The sequence below is a fragment of the Amblyomma mixtum genome, chromosome 3 (genome assembly GCF_055824585.1).
Source record: "Amblyomma mixtum isolate Tamu chromosome 3, ASM5582458v1, whole genome shotgun sequence".
Lineage (NCBI taxonomy): Eukaryota > Metazoa > Arthropoda > Arachnida > Ixodida > Ixodidae > Amblyomma > Amblyomma mixtum.
Genome location: NC_143014.1, coordinates 279,391,693 through 279,406,302, shown reverse-complemented (window position 1 = coordinate 279,406,302; position 14,610 = coordinate 279,391,693).

Here is a 14,610-nt window from a genome sequence, read left to right as displayed (position 1 = left end):
GGAAAACCGCTCGGAGAGGGTGGCCGCAGTTGGTGCAGGACAAGGTTAATTGGAAAGATATGGGAGAGGCATTTACCCTGCAGTGGGCGTAGTCAGGGTGATGATTACCATTAGCAATAAACGTTATTACCCAAATAAGCAGGCGAGTGTCTTCACCCTAGGCAAATAAAACAAAACTAAAGCCACATATTGACCATAACCGAAAGGTAGACTGACAAAGCCTATTCCACTTAAATCAACGGTCCGACAGGGCAGCCCGTAATCGCCTTTCTTATTCGTTTTATATCTTCAGCACCCATGCCTTTGTATGGTAGAAAACAATGCGATTCATGCTTCTCGCTGTCGGAATGTGAAATTAAAATTTAGGCGGATGCTCATTACGTGGTAAGTTTAGGTTATGATGAAGAATGTGAGCTGAAGGTCTTGTGAGTAACAGCAGTTTTTTTTAGAGTTCGGGGTGGCTCTTCCCACTGCATGTGTATGGAGCTGGATGTGTTTGCACGAGCACAAGTTTGGAATATCTTGGTTGTTTGAAGCTCTTCTACGTAATGCAAGTGTTGCATTGTACGAGGAAAGAAGTACAAGTGATGCGTAGAATTTTTCCAAGATTTGTGTGTAGCTCTTAGTGGGAACCTACGCGTCGAGAGAATTTCTTTCTTTATATGGAGCATGGTGGAGTTGGTCCTCAGTACTAGTTTCTCCATTAACCTGCTTCGAGGTTAATGGAGTCTTTCTAAAACAGCAACCATTCCTTCGTCCTAGTTGAGCTTAACCAACCACTTAGTGCCTGTTTGGCTATTCTGCTGGCGCCCATTGATGACAGTCGTGACGTACTATTCTGGGGTTTTCTCAAGAAATTTTTCGACGGAATCCCTTTCCTGACAGCATGATTTTCTTTAGAGTACCGGTGCCCTCTCCAGAAAAGAGATAACATAACTTTTGATCAAGACATTATTTCCGGCACCGATCTGTTGTCTGCGTTACCTTGCCTTTCTAGACAATACGTCTGGTGCAACGGAAGTGTGTCCTGTATACATGACAAGTCCACCTCACTTTTCAAAACAAAAACTACAGAGGACACTTATTCTCCGCCTTAAGGGTATGACGTGATAGGATAAATGGGTTAATGCCAATATATGCGGAAATTATCACTCACTACTTTTAATTCATACTCTCTTGGGAATCATACACTCTTGGCGCGGCAGTGCAGCGGTTAAGCGAGGCGCCACTGCCCTGCAAACGCAGCTGCTGCCGTCGGTGGTTCTGCAAGACCAAGGTTGCCCTTCGTGCGTAACCTCTCACAACCGAGGTTTCTCTCAATTCGGTGGGCATGTTATGAGAAGATTAGAAGTTTACGTAACCTAGATGGCTCACTTCCCCCCATAGTTAGTCGTCTAAAAAAATTTCATAGATTATTCGCTCATGGAAAAAGACGCCGTTGATGAGGTCGGTTCTTCTGCGACAGGACGCGCACAAGGCTGTCGCGTTAAGAATGTTATTTCGTGCTAAGGGTTCAATTGCGCCGTGGTCAGTGAACTGCCACCTGCGGCAGCAGCCAGTCGCTATTGATGAATGCTTTGTGTTTTTTTGTGATGCCTTGTCTTTTGTCTTGGGGGGGGGGGGGGGGGAGGGGGGGGAGGCATTGATCACGCACGCACTGTAATGTAAGATATACTTTCATACAATGCAAGTTGTAAGGTTACAAGCGATCTTTTTGTGCTCACACGTATGTTTAGCCTGCGGAAGAACCGTATGATAAATCACCACACACAGCCTCCCGTTCATCGAATCTGGGCTGAGAGCATTGCGGTTTTATGCGGGAGGCGTGTGCTGCGCTAGATCGACCTCTTTTCTTACTGCCTTTACTCGATACATGTGTGTGTCCCGCAGTTTTGATGCGCGGGGAAAGTGACAGCAGGATGCTGGCTTGATTATGATGACGGGTTCGTGGGATGCGGCCTGGTTAACTAAGGCTAGAAGCCTGTCGGTGTTGTACTTCCAGGCAATAAAATAAAAGATCTTTTTTCATCTCAGGTCAAGCGAGCTTCAGACAAAGATCGGCGAAATCTCTGAGTGAGGATCCTAGTGTTAGCGCGCCGATGAAAATAAGGCTGCATCAAATATCGTGTGGCCTTCAGAGGGAGTGCGCCATTTTACGCTAGAGTCTAACGAAAGGCACTTGCATATCGCTGCCAGAAACCGCGGCTGTACTCTTGCACTCACGCGTTCTTTCTTTTATATTTTTATTATTATTTTTTCATTTGTATACGCCTGCAAGCTTACTAAGTCTTTGTGTGTCTGCAGCTGCTGCTTTGTAAAAATCAACACTGCGGCCTTCTGAGGCTGCTTTCACAACGTTTTTTGAGAGTAAAATAAACTTTTGAGAGTACAATAAAACTATGATCATTAATATGCTCGGGACATGTTAGCGCATATTATCATTTGTAGCCCGCATGCAAAAGTCGCGAACCACCAATCGAAATTTGTGTTGTTATTGTATACGTCGTTACGATCAGCTTGAGTTAGGTTCTAATTCTTATGAAGGTGAGTTTTAACCACTAAACTGTGTTTTCAAACCGCCAGTTGGAGCCTTAATGGGACACTGAGCCAAAGGACCCTATTCTCGACAATTCACCATTTAGTTAAAATTGAGGCATACGCCTGACGCGTACTTAAAAGCGGCGCCAGGTTATGTAACCTCAGAATCAGGCTGCGCCGTCTCAAAAAAAAAACAAGGAAAAAACTGAAAGAGATAAATACTGTTGTCTGCATCACTGGCACGAAGTACAAGACGCTGCGGGAGCTCGTCGCTGAACCTCTGCGCTGCAACCTTCGGTGCGTAACCATCGAGCGATAGTGCGAGGTGGTGACATAAGTTGTGGTTTCTTTCGTATCATGGTACGGTCGGACGACCTGCTGCAGCTACAGGCTGGCTGTGCGGCTTTACTCAACCCTGGAGACTCGCTAGCTGGTTGTCAAAATATTCCGAAAATATTCAAATAGTTCGGTGCTGCGGCGCAAGGCAGGGCAGCCTAGGTGGCTTTTCGGTAGAAGTAAGGCGATGGCGCACTGCGAGGCGCGAGCAGCGTCACGGATACGCGTGTGCACCGTCGCGCATAGAAGCCGGTGAACGTGAGGTGCGGTGCCATGATATTCGTAGTGGCGTACGCGCTGAATGGGAGCGCAAAGTAAAAGCTTTAGGCGGCATGATGCCTTTGTCGCATTGCTTCTTGTAAGGATTGACTACAACATTGTACATTCGCTTACCAGCAACTGTTGAATACAGGAACTCAAAAACGTTCTCCGTTGGTTTTCCATGGCAGACTTAAGTGCTGATGCGAGCGTTGAAAGCACCTAAAAAGGAACATTTTGCTTCTGTAGAAAAAAAAAATAGAATGGGCCGTTAGAATCAAGGAGTTTTCATTGAGGAACACAAACAAAATATATACACGGATATTTGGACCGATAGCCAATGAGGCTAGTCAACGGTCCAATACAAAATAACATGTAAGTCAGCAGTCACAAACACACTGAAGAAAAACTAATTTTGTTACCTTGCTTCGATCCCCAGAAAATGTTTCTTGCATGTTAGTTTGAAATTCCTAGCTTGATTTATTTGAATTGTCAACGAGTTCCAAATTTTCGCTCCTGTAAATTCTATCCGTCTTTCTCCATACGCATTATGACAAATAGGAAGATTGCCATTACTGGCTTGTCTAGTGTTGCGGGCGGGAGTACTGAATGTACCAAGAGGTAAGGGGTAGTTGGTATTTATATTATTAAACATGAGAGCTATTTTGTAGACGCGTAAGGTTGTGAACGACACGGCTTGCATTGAGTCAAAAATGTTATTGTTAGAACTATACGAAGAATGTAACCCAATCGTTTTCAAGGCACGTTTTTGTAGTCTCAGCAATGGTGATAAATACGTTTTGTATGTGATTCCCCATTATTCGCTGCAATAACTGAGATGACTGTGACATAATGAAAAATACAGTGATCTAACAGTAGCACGTGGAAAGTGCCGCCATGCCTTTGGCAACGTAAAACAACCGTATGCAACCTTTTTACACACACTATGCAACTGTTCCTTCCACGACAAGTGGCTTTTAAATATAACCCCTAAATATTTAAAAGAAGGCACACTTGCTTTCAACATATATAGAAAAAACACTTGATTCAATGCATTTTTGTTTTGAACGAAAAATAACATATTTAGTTTTTTGAGTGCTTAGAGCTAGATGATTATTACGAAACCAAGTCGAGATGCGTTGGAGTTCATTGTTTATAGGATTTTCCATTGACTCATGTGAGTTGCCAGTAAAGATAAGTGCAGTGTCATCCGCATACATCAGAATTTGAGAACACTGTATTGCATTAGGGAGGTCATTAGTAAAGAGTGAAAATAAAAGCGGTCCCATAACGGAGCCCTGGGGTATACCAGATTTAATAGTTTGATATGCAGATTTGAACTGTTTGAGGACAACTTGCCGCTGTCGTGAAGAAAGGTAACTTTTAACGAATTCAAGTGCCCCGCTACGGACACCATATTCTTCCAGTTTCATTAGAAGAATGGAGTGTGAGACTGTGTCGAAAGCTTTTTTGATGTCTGTAAATGCGTTTACAGCTTCAATATTTCCATATTAGTACCTAAAAGTTTTCCAATATTCAAAATTTTTGTACAGTAATAGTGTACATGAGGCGGCTAAACAACACACCCTGGATGTTGGGAGCACAACATTGAAGGTCTCAAGACAGCGGAGGTAAAAGCAAGACAGGAAAAGAAAAACAACATACGCGCGGAAGTTAGGGAGAAAAAAAGAGTAAAGGAACTCAAAGCAGCGGGGTGCTCCCTTTGCATGCCACCGAAGACGAAGTCCCGCCAATATCCCAGAAGAGACGGGGATAACGTACCGGCTGAACGAGGGGTGAACTCCTCGATCGGCGGCGGCGTTTGGAGCAAAACTTACGTCCCTGCTTTACGTCCCGGCTGAAAAAGGTTTATGATGCAGTAACCTCACGGGCTTCGTCATAAAAATGTCATACATTTTCTATGATATTGCGTCGTATCTGTTTGACAAATATATAATTTTGAAAAAATGGATGATATTAGTATGAGTATGACAAACTGAATGAGGTTATTGTGTCATACAACTTTTTCAGTAGGAGGGGGCGCCGTCACCCTCGCTTAGAGAAGGGCTCGATCGCCGTTCTGAATACCTCCGACACACTAACACCTATTTACCAATCGTGCATTTGAGAGCCTATTAAAATGGCATGTTTCGACAGTATCAGGAAAGGTCAACTGAGCTGCTCTTGTCGAAGCATGTGGGTACGAAGCATGTCACAACTATCGCCCGTCAACCGGCTGCTTGGCGCAAACCGTTGAGGCACAGGAGCCGCTTTACGTTTCCCTGTGGCCTAAAAGCGAGCGTTGGACAACATTTATTTGTTAAGCGTCGGTCATCGAGGAGGGACTCAAGGAGTTGATGGGTTAAAACAAGTATTTACTTAAAGGCAGAGAGAAACAGAAAAAGGTAAAAACGAACCGCAGGAGCAGCAGAAACAACTATACAAAACACGAAACGCGACAAGGAGGAGACGGACAATACAAAAACAAACTCATCCGACTATCGAGAACAACAGTCAGGTGTACAGTGCATTAAAAGAAGGAATATGCAAAACGTTAGAGGTAGGAGAAGGAAGAAGTCCGGCGGACAGTTCACAACGGGGGCCGAAGCGATGACTCCGGTCCGGGTGGCTGTCGATGCGGCGATGGCTAGACGGCGGCGGGCCTTGCGCGATGGAACGCGTGTGCCTCGGCGCGGTAATTCACAAGCGTTTGTGGGTAGGTAGGCTAAAAACGCTGGTTGGTCAAAAAATATGACGTCATACGCGTGACGTTAAAGGTTGCGTAATAATTAAGTGACGTCATGTCCGGTTGGAGAAAGGCACGTTTTCCCTAGATTTTTCCCCGCCAACGCTCGTCAGCGGACAGGGCTGCGCGCGAGGAGCCGAGAGACGAGGAGGCAGCGTGCAGCGTTGCCTGCTCGGCGTTTCCCCGTCATGTCTTTCGACAGCGCACCTAATGTTTGCCCTCACTGCACCAGTGCCGCCTCTCCCCTGGCGGTCATTTCCGAACTACTGTCCGGGCGGAGCTGCTGCTGCTCGCACCGCTGGCACTCGCTCTCTTTCATTGTGAGCACGCGCCATCCTGCTCGCGGGCGCACAAAAGGGGTGTCGGCGGCGGCCGACGCGTCGCGCATGCGCAGACCTGCTCTGGCCGACGCGTGGGCTCCCAAACGCGCAGGACGCGCGCCGAAAAGCGCCGATGGAGTTGGGCCTTAAAGAAGCTTGTTGTGTCGGGGGCTGTCACAATAGTCCTCTGCACATCAACGACCAAGAGCTACCCATGGAATTCTACAGATTTCCCGGACATGTCCTACATTCTTGGAAAAGAAATATTAATATTGGAAATTTGTAACGTACAGTAATGGAAATATTGAAGGCAGTGGTCCATCCTTTCTATACGTAGCAAAATCGTAAAAATTGAGCATTGAGCAGTTCGTATTGAGCAGTTCACGATAGGAAAAACGTTAATACGAAAAAAATGCAAGCCTATCGATGGCAGATTGCTATAGTGAAATCTTCCTGTATATGAAAAAAATTGCGTTCATACACTCTTTCCCATTCAAAAATTCATTTGTCCGAAATTGTTGAATATGAAATGGATGACAACGAGAAACGGCAGGCCTCGATAACTGCTGTGGGCAGGGTGAAGTAAGCTCTTTTGTGTTGCTAAACACGTTTGGTATTTTGCACCTGTAATATTATTGTGACCAGTTTTTGCTGTAATTCACTAAGCATGCAGTGTTTAGTAAAGCTCGCGCTAACGAAGCTCATTTTTTTGCCAGTAAAGCCCTGCGCCGACCAGATAAAGCAAAAAATTATTTTGGAGACTGACAACAACAGCTAGCAGCGTTAAGGCCGACCCACATGGAGCGAACAGACGCTGCGAATTTCATGCGGTGCGGCGGGACGCCGACGCGCTGTCGCCGTGCTGCACCACATACGAAGAAAAACAGGCGACCGCCGCCAGACCGCAGCTGTCTTGATTTCAGTGTTCCTAACAATGGCATGGCCTTAATCTGAGGAAAGTGCAATAAAAAAAAAGAATTTTAAACTTACTCTAAAGTCATTCTTTATTAGAGGGCGGCAAAAGAAACAAATTATTATTTAGATTTGTTTCAAATTTATCACTTTTGTATTTATTTATCAGACCGTAGGCTAGAGTAGGCGTTCACGCTTGTTCAAAAATCCGGTGAGCGAAGCGGATCCGCTCGCCGCAAAACTAGTACAGAGGGCAAAACGCTTGTCTAAAACACGTTATCGGCATGTTTCGGGCTTAACACTCGATATCTAGCGATAGTATTTGGTTAAAAGTGGTTTTGATGTAAGCATGTGCATTTGAACTCATATGATTTCATCGTCATTTTGTTCCTTCCTTGTCGCGGCAGCTTTGGGAGCAGCGGAGCACACAGTTCGGTCGTTCTAGACAAGCGTTCTAGACAAGAGACCCGGGCTCAATTTTCGAAGTTGCTTTACATGTAAAAAATTTCTAAAAATAGAAATAATCAAAATGTTTGCTTGCACATGAATGAGCGTTTGCATATGAGCGATGGCTCTGCAAATAAATTGTTTTGGGCATGCGCGTGCGCTGTAATCGGCACTAAAATAAATATACCAATCGCTTATCTTCGTTGTAGCGATTTACCAAACTAGAGCATTTTTTCTCGCAGCCGTATATAGCAAGAAGTTAGTAGGCGCATTTCGTACGTGGTTTCGTTTTTATCTTCAGCCTCGCGTATCGCCTAAGGCCACTTTATCTTAAGTTAAAATAAAAATTATTTACATTATTATTCAGGGAAACACGTAACGAAATCCTTATTATTTTGCCGACAAACCTGTATGCACCGAACTGCTAAGCCACCCAACGTGCTTAAGTATTTTGCGAAGATGGCCGCGCCAAAAAAAAAATGTTACTTACCTCGAATTCCACGTCTTAAATGACCTTGTCATTTACTTGCGATACACATTTCGCAGTTGCGGTACCGGCTTTTTCGTCAACAGTCTGCTTCACGGAGTGGACCTGATCCACTAGCAGTTCTTTTTTCAAATTTGCGCAGCGGAAAAAAAATTCACTGTCCACTATTTCTTTGAATCTACATCTCAGAGCGTACTGTCGCAACAGAAAGAAATGCGAACATAGCGGTGCCTAGGCGCTCCGCTGTTGGAATTTATTTTCGTCACGCTGATACTTGGCTCGTAACAAAAATACGCTAGAGATATCTGTGATACAATAATGTACCACTCTAGCGTCTTTTTGTTACTACCGAGGTAAAAGCGCATTAAAGATAAATTCCGACTGCGCAGCGCGTGGGCGCCGTGCTGATCGCATTTCTTTCTAGCGCCCCTGTACATTTTGCCAATCTTCTGAAGCTCATGCGCTTGTTGTGTTGTTTTTGTGTTGTTTCTTTGCCGGAAACGTGCGTTTGCTAACCAAAGAGGATGACAGAGGAGGAGAACCTCCCATTTGCGTTTTTAGAAACGAGGTGGAGCGAAGATTTTTCGCCTGGTAGCCTGAAATGTGTGGCAAAACCTCCACTCCACCACCTCAGCTGTTGGCCAGGCTCATCGCGGCTGGTCCTTCAAGGAGGAAGGTTACGTCAGAAACTTGATGATGAATCTTCAAGCAACTAACGATGAACTCGATTTCGTGTGAGTGGCGCATGCGCGCGGTCGGTGAATACCGGTGTTTATGTGACAACGGCATGGTTCGTCGTTAGTAACGGCCTTCTTTGTCGTTGGTTTCTCGTCATTGGTACGCCTTCTTGATAGGGCAGGAGTTTCTGCTAACTTCGTACAGCACATTTTGCTACTGGGCACACTTAACTGATTAGTAACCGACCCGTTGTACTACTCAATCATGGCTCGTGCTGATACGGCAGAGCGTTGCTTTGCGTGCTGACGGACCGCAGGAGCGTTAGAATGAACGGATATACGCGAGGTTGCGCCATGCCGTGCTTCCGCTGTTCAGATAGCACGGCTTGACATTGTTGCATTTATGGTGAGTGCTCATTCCAGTATATATTATACGGTTTCCACCGACTACGCACGTGCGTCGATGGCAAAACTCTTCTAGAACGACCGAGCTGCGTGCACTTGGCAGCAAGCGCGAAATAGAGCAGGAACATCCGTTTCGAAACGAGCTGGGCGGGAACCTGAGCGTTGTGCTTCCTTGGCGAATGAAGTAATTCGTGCAGCCGTAGGCCAAGCAATGAGCTGGCATTTTCACTCACGCTGCAAAAGCGAGGCAAGGAGCTCACATCATTCGGCGCACTACAGCGAGGGAATGCATGGCCGGCTGATGTTTTCCAACCAAAAACCAAATCGCCTGTAGAGGGAGCTAACTTATATTTTTTTTTCCTATTTCGAGTGACGATTCTGCCGCTTCTAGGCTTAAGAGGAGAGTCGGTTTGTTTACAGAAATGGCTCTCATCCTGACAACAAGATGGCGCCACTATAGGCTGAGTTTGATTTTGCGTGTGGGCTAGCATACGCTGAGCTATAAGTGGGAATGTGCCGCGTTTAACATACGCAAGCATGCATACGCTTATGGTTCGTAGACAGCGTAAATTTATGCTCTTTTCTCACTATATCGGTGTATGTCGCCAGCAGCGACGTGGTGTGCAAAAGCGAGAAACAGCAGTGGCGCGACGGTTCTGCCTCGCCCGGGCGTCAGCAGATAAGAAGAGGTCCTAGTTTTTGCGGTGAGCGAATCCGGTTCGCTCGCCGGATTTTTTGGACAAGTGTGAACGCGCCCTTAATCAGTATCTGCTGTCTGAGAAAAGAAATGTCTATGAAAGTAAATGTTGCACAACGTGGTTGGTTCATTGCGCCTATGTTTCACATAATTATGGTTCACGACACAAAACCATTCTCGCTCAGTGCTTTACGAGTTGAAACAATGCTAACAACTCGATTGAAGCTGTACGTAAGGATGTGAAAGGGGAATACTATTAAACTCAAGATTTCACGTCAGTCTGGCGTCAATGCTTGAGAATTATCGAAAACACATTGTAGAAGCGCAAATTAGCTTTCTTCGTAGGCGCGAGACTTCCTTCTGTTTTGCTGTCGCAGTCCGCCTGGAGGCCCTTTTTGCACTGCCAAGCTCAGAGAAATTTCGGTGGTAAATCCGCGTGCTGCCACATGTCATTTTGCCTAAGAAAAAGTTTGTCGTGCTGCAAAAAAATGTGCGCTAAACAGAGCCCTGAACCGGTTCGGAACGGTTCTTTTGAATCGTTCCGGTTCGGGTTCAGTTCCAAGATGCCGAAAAAATTTTGGTTCCGGTTCGGTTCCGGTTCGACATCATTTGTAAAACATGCCGCCAGCCGCTTTCTCTCTCTCACTCTTTATTTCTCTCTCCATGCGTGCTTGAATAGAGCCCCGTTCGTTGGAGGCAGTCTTTCAGAACTGATCGGGACAGGAGGTGTATCAGGTGATTAATAAGAGTAAAAGGAGAATTGGATACTAGAACAACCAAACAGCGGGACACCCGCAGAAGGGGAACGTTTTTTTTTTCGACATCCTTATATTCGGCAAGCAGTGAACAAGGGATAATTTTATCGCTGGCTTCGAAGTTCGAACAGATGTTACCGATGAAGCGTTTTGTGAGAATGATTCTCTTTGTTCTCTTCGTATATAATGACAGAGAAGCTTGTCCAAGAAAATTGCTAAATAAGAGTATTAAGCAAGAGAGAGGCCCAGGCATTTTACTTAAGAGCGCACGATGCAGAATACATCTAGCGCGGTTCAACCAAGCCGTGCTGGCTTTCCAGCGAAACCGACGACAGACAGACAGACTCCAGGAGGAGGCTGAGCAGGTGCCTCGATTCCCTCTACCATCGCTCCAGGCAGTGCGAAGAAGGGAGCGTGCAATGCGACAGGACGTGGCAAAAGGCAGTGCGTTCAATTTGCATGGAGAAGTTGGAGCAGGGGTAGGAACGCTGTCGGAAAGGGTGAGTCGGGCGGGTGTAATGAGAGGGCTTGATTTCCGCGAAGGATGTGTGCTCGCCTGATCCCAACAAGTGTACGAGGACGCGGTAAACGTAGGGATGAAATTTTGTGTCGTTTGCAGTGTTCCCTAATTTTGTGGATATATCTTTTAGTTATTTATTTTGTAAAGAGGAAGACGCTTAGCATACGGAGCAACAGAACCGATGCGCGGCGCGAGGCGAGAAGAAGACGATCGGCAGCTGAAGCAGCAGAACCGACGCGCGGCAAAAGCATCAACTGTTCCGGGACCGGACCTGCCCTTGCCCGCTCTAACCGGCCTTAACAACCAGTCATCTCTTGCCAATAAAGGCTGCTACAATTTATTTATTTATTCAAAATACCCCTAAATGCTGCTCAAGGACGGCGCGGCAATACATTAAATACATAAAATGCGACAATAATGCTGTCATAGACAACAGACAACATATGCATCAAGGTACAATATATACAGCAATGCAAAAATGTACAACACAAATAACGACAACAACAACAAACACTAAATATGGGATACAGATTAAATACCAGTACCTGCAATGATGAGTTGCTGAAATTTAGATATATTTAACGCAGTGGCAATGGTAGGTGGCAGGTTATTCCCATCAACTGCTGTGCGTGGAATAAGCGAACTAGAGTAAAGGGATGTGGGGCACACGACGCGCTTTGCTTTGAAGGGGTGATCGCGGATTGGCAAGACGACTGAGGGGGATTGGAAGACGGCGTGAAGCGGTGGGTGTTGAGAGAGTTTATGGAAAAGTGCGAGACATGAAAGCTTGCCGCGATGTGATAAGTCGAGTTCGGCGCATTTATTTAATACTATGCTACTGGTGGAACTTGAATAATTCGAGAAAATGAAGTGAACGGCACGGCTTTGTAATGATTCAGTGTTGTTAATGAGGTAGGCGTGGTTCGGATCCCAGATGGTTGATGGCATACTCTACTTCCGGACGAATTAATGTGATCCAAGCAAGTTTCTTTAGATGTGAAGGGGCTTCTTTAGTATTTCGTTTTAAAAGACCAAATGAGTAGTCAGCCGAAGTTAGAGCAAGGTTAATTTGGTGATTCCATGATAGATCAGATGAAAAGTGAACTCAAAGATATTTATACGTACTGGTAGGCTCAATAATCCTTTCATTCAGCTGATAGGTGGCAGGAATCGCAGAAGACCGGTTAATGAAAGTCATAAGCCAGGATGAGCACCATGCATTTACCGCGTTGAGGTCAGTTGGTAAGGAAATGGTGGTCATTGTCGCAAGTAATATTACGATGCACTATGCAGTCTTCTGCAAATAGTCGAACTCGGGATGACAGAGAGTTGTGGAAATCGTTAATATCAATTAAAAAGAGCAAAGGACCCAGTACGCTGCCCTGAGGTACGCCGGAAGACATGTTGACTAAACTGTAATTAGAATTATTAACGCAGGTAAACTGGACTCTGGACAAAAGAAGACTTTTAACCCATGTGATTACAGTAGGGTGAATGTTTAAATGTAAATTTGAGTAGAAGCTTGCGATGAGGAACGTGGTTAGAAAAATCAAGAAGATATACAGCGTCAGCAGAAGATAACAAGTCATTAGCACAGCCGGTGAGTTGCGTTCCACACCAGTAGCCGTTATGAAATTCGTGTTCATATTTCAAAATAATGTTATGCGCTTCTAGGCAACTGATGGCTTTAGTGTGAATTACATGCTGGAGTTATTACCAGATGCAAATGGTAAGAGAGATGGGGCGATATATTTAAGAGGTGAGGCATGGTTACCGGATTTGCAGATGGGTGCGACCTTCGCAATTCGCCGGACATCGGGTACACAGACACGAAATATTGTGAAGTGAGAGGAACAATTTCAGACATTCAAATTTTTGTAACTATCACAAATTTTATGCAAACATTACCAGGAATTTGCGGCATATGCTCCTTGTCCTTTTGGAGGCCACCACGCCGCGCATCTGAAAATTCCGTGCTGACATCATTCGTGACGTAAGAAAGAAAGAGAATGGCCCAGTGTCTGCAGACCAGTACGTGACAGGCCTCTAAGCTTATAGCGCGTGACTCTACACTGCTTTCAGGGTATCAGTATAATATTTTTTTTTACTGATTTGTGCAGGAAAAAGAATTCAGATTATTCCAGGTCTTGCCCTAATTCGTGAAAAATGAACAAGCGAAAAGCAGCCTCTGCGGACCTACACTGGCGCTTACATAAAAGGCGGAGGTGTCCAAATGCCGGCGCATCAACTGCGGGACGAGGTGTAAAAATCTGAATAATTTCTATTTATACTTGCAGAACTACATGTCTGGCAACAGAAGTGGTCCAACATATCTATCGAAGTAATGTCGAACTGCCAGAGATGCAGGAAGCGTGTTGAAAGGCAAACTGATGCAAAACTTAACGCTAGCTGCAGAACAGACCAAACCTAAGGCCTCCTGTATTTGGCTCCACTTTCTGCACTAGTTCACAAAAGTGCCGTGTCAGTGCAGCGCCATTTGTTCGCACTAATGTTCTCGGTGCAGCGGCCAAATCGAGTGCAAAAGTGCAGAAACGTTCGTCTGCTGCGGCCGTGTTGCCGTTTGTCGCCTGGACTGACATATCTGAGATATGCACTGGATTGTGCTAGCTGTATTGAACGGTGTGCGTTTATTCGAAGTGGCACATCTCGTGGAGCGGCCATGAAGTTTGTTAGTTCAAAAAGTGATAAATAATTTGACAGCGGCCTTCGTCCCTCGGGTTGTGCAAAGGCTGACCGTCACCGATCCAACGAGTACTTTGAAGAGGCAACAAAGTGAATTCAAGAGGTTACTCATACCTCCGCTCGAGACGACCTTTCACAGTTTATGAGCGTGGCTCACGCTGTCGCGCTTCTATCCTAAAAGTATCTGCAATAGTCCGCCATTTACAGCAGAAGAGTGTTGCCTGATAACTTGGACTTGTTTTAAGTCAACTTTACTGTCGGCGGAGGGTGGCGGCGGAGTGACTACCACAGACTGACCCACAGGCGAAGGCATGGGCTGACGGCGACCTCAAAGTCAGCTCGCTGCTGTGAGCGGAGCTGCGGCTGGTGTGGCAGCGAGTCATCACGAATGTTGCGATCACCCACGCATTAAAAAACACCTCACCCTCTGCCTCCTATAAAAGAGCGTCATCATGCGGCGCGTGCAATAATATTTTCACGCAAAAGAGAAAGGGTGTAAAGCAACGTGCGAGGCTGAAATGAGAGAAACCGTACGCAGTGCTTCTGCCAGCCACTCGTTTACACGCGTACACAGACACCACACGCAAAAAACAGGTACGCGCACTGTCATTTCAGCTGTTTGGTGAGTGCACTGCACAGATGCCGCGTCCAGCACGGGTATGCGGCCTTCTCAACGCCACTGACTAAAACAAGCATGGCCCCGGAGCCGTCTGTTACTTGTCTGCTACGGAGCTCGCCAAGCACAAACTGCACTGCTTGCACGAGAAGAGAACCAGCCGGGAGGCTATAGTGCAGAAGTGCAGAAGAAC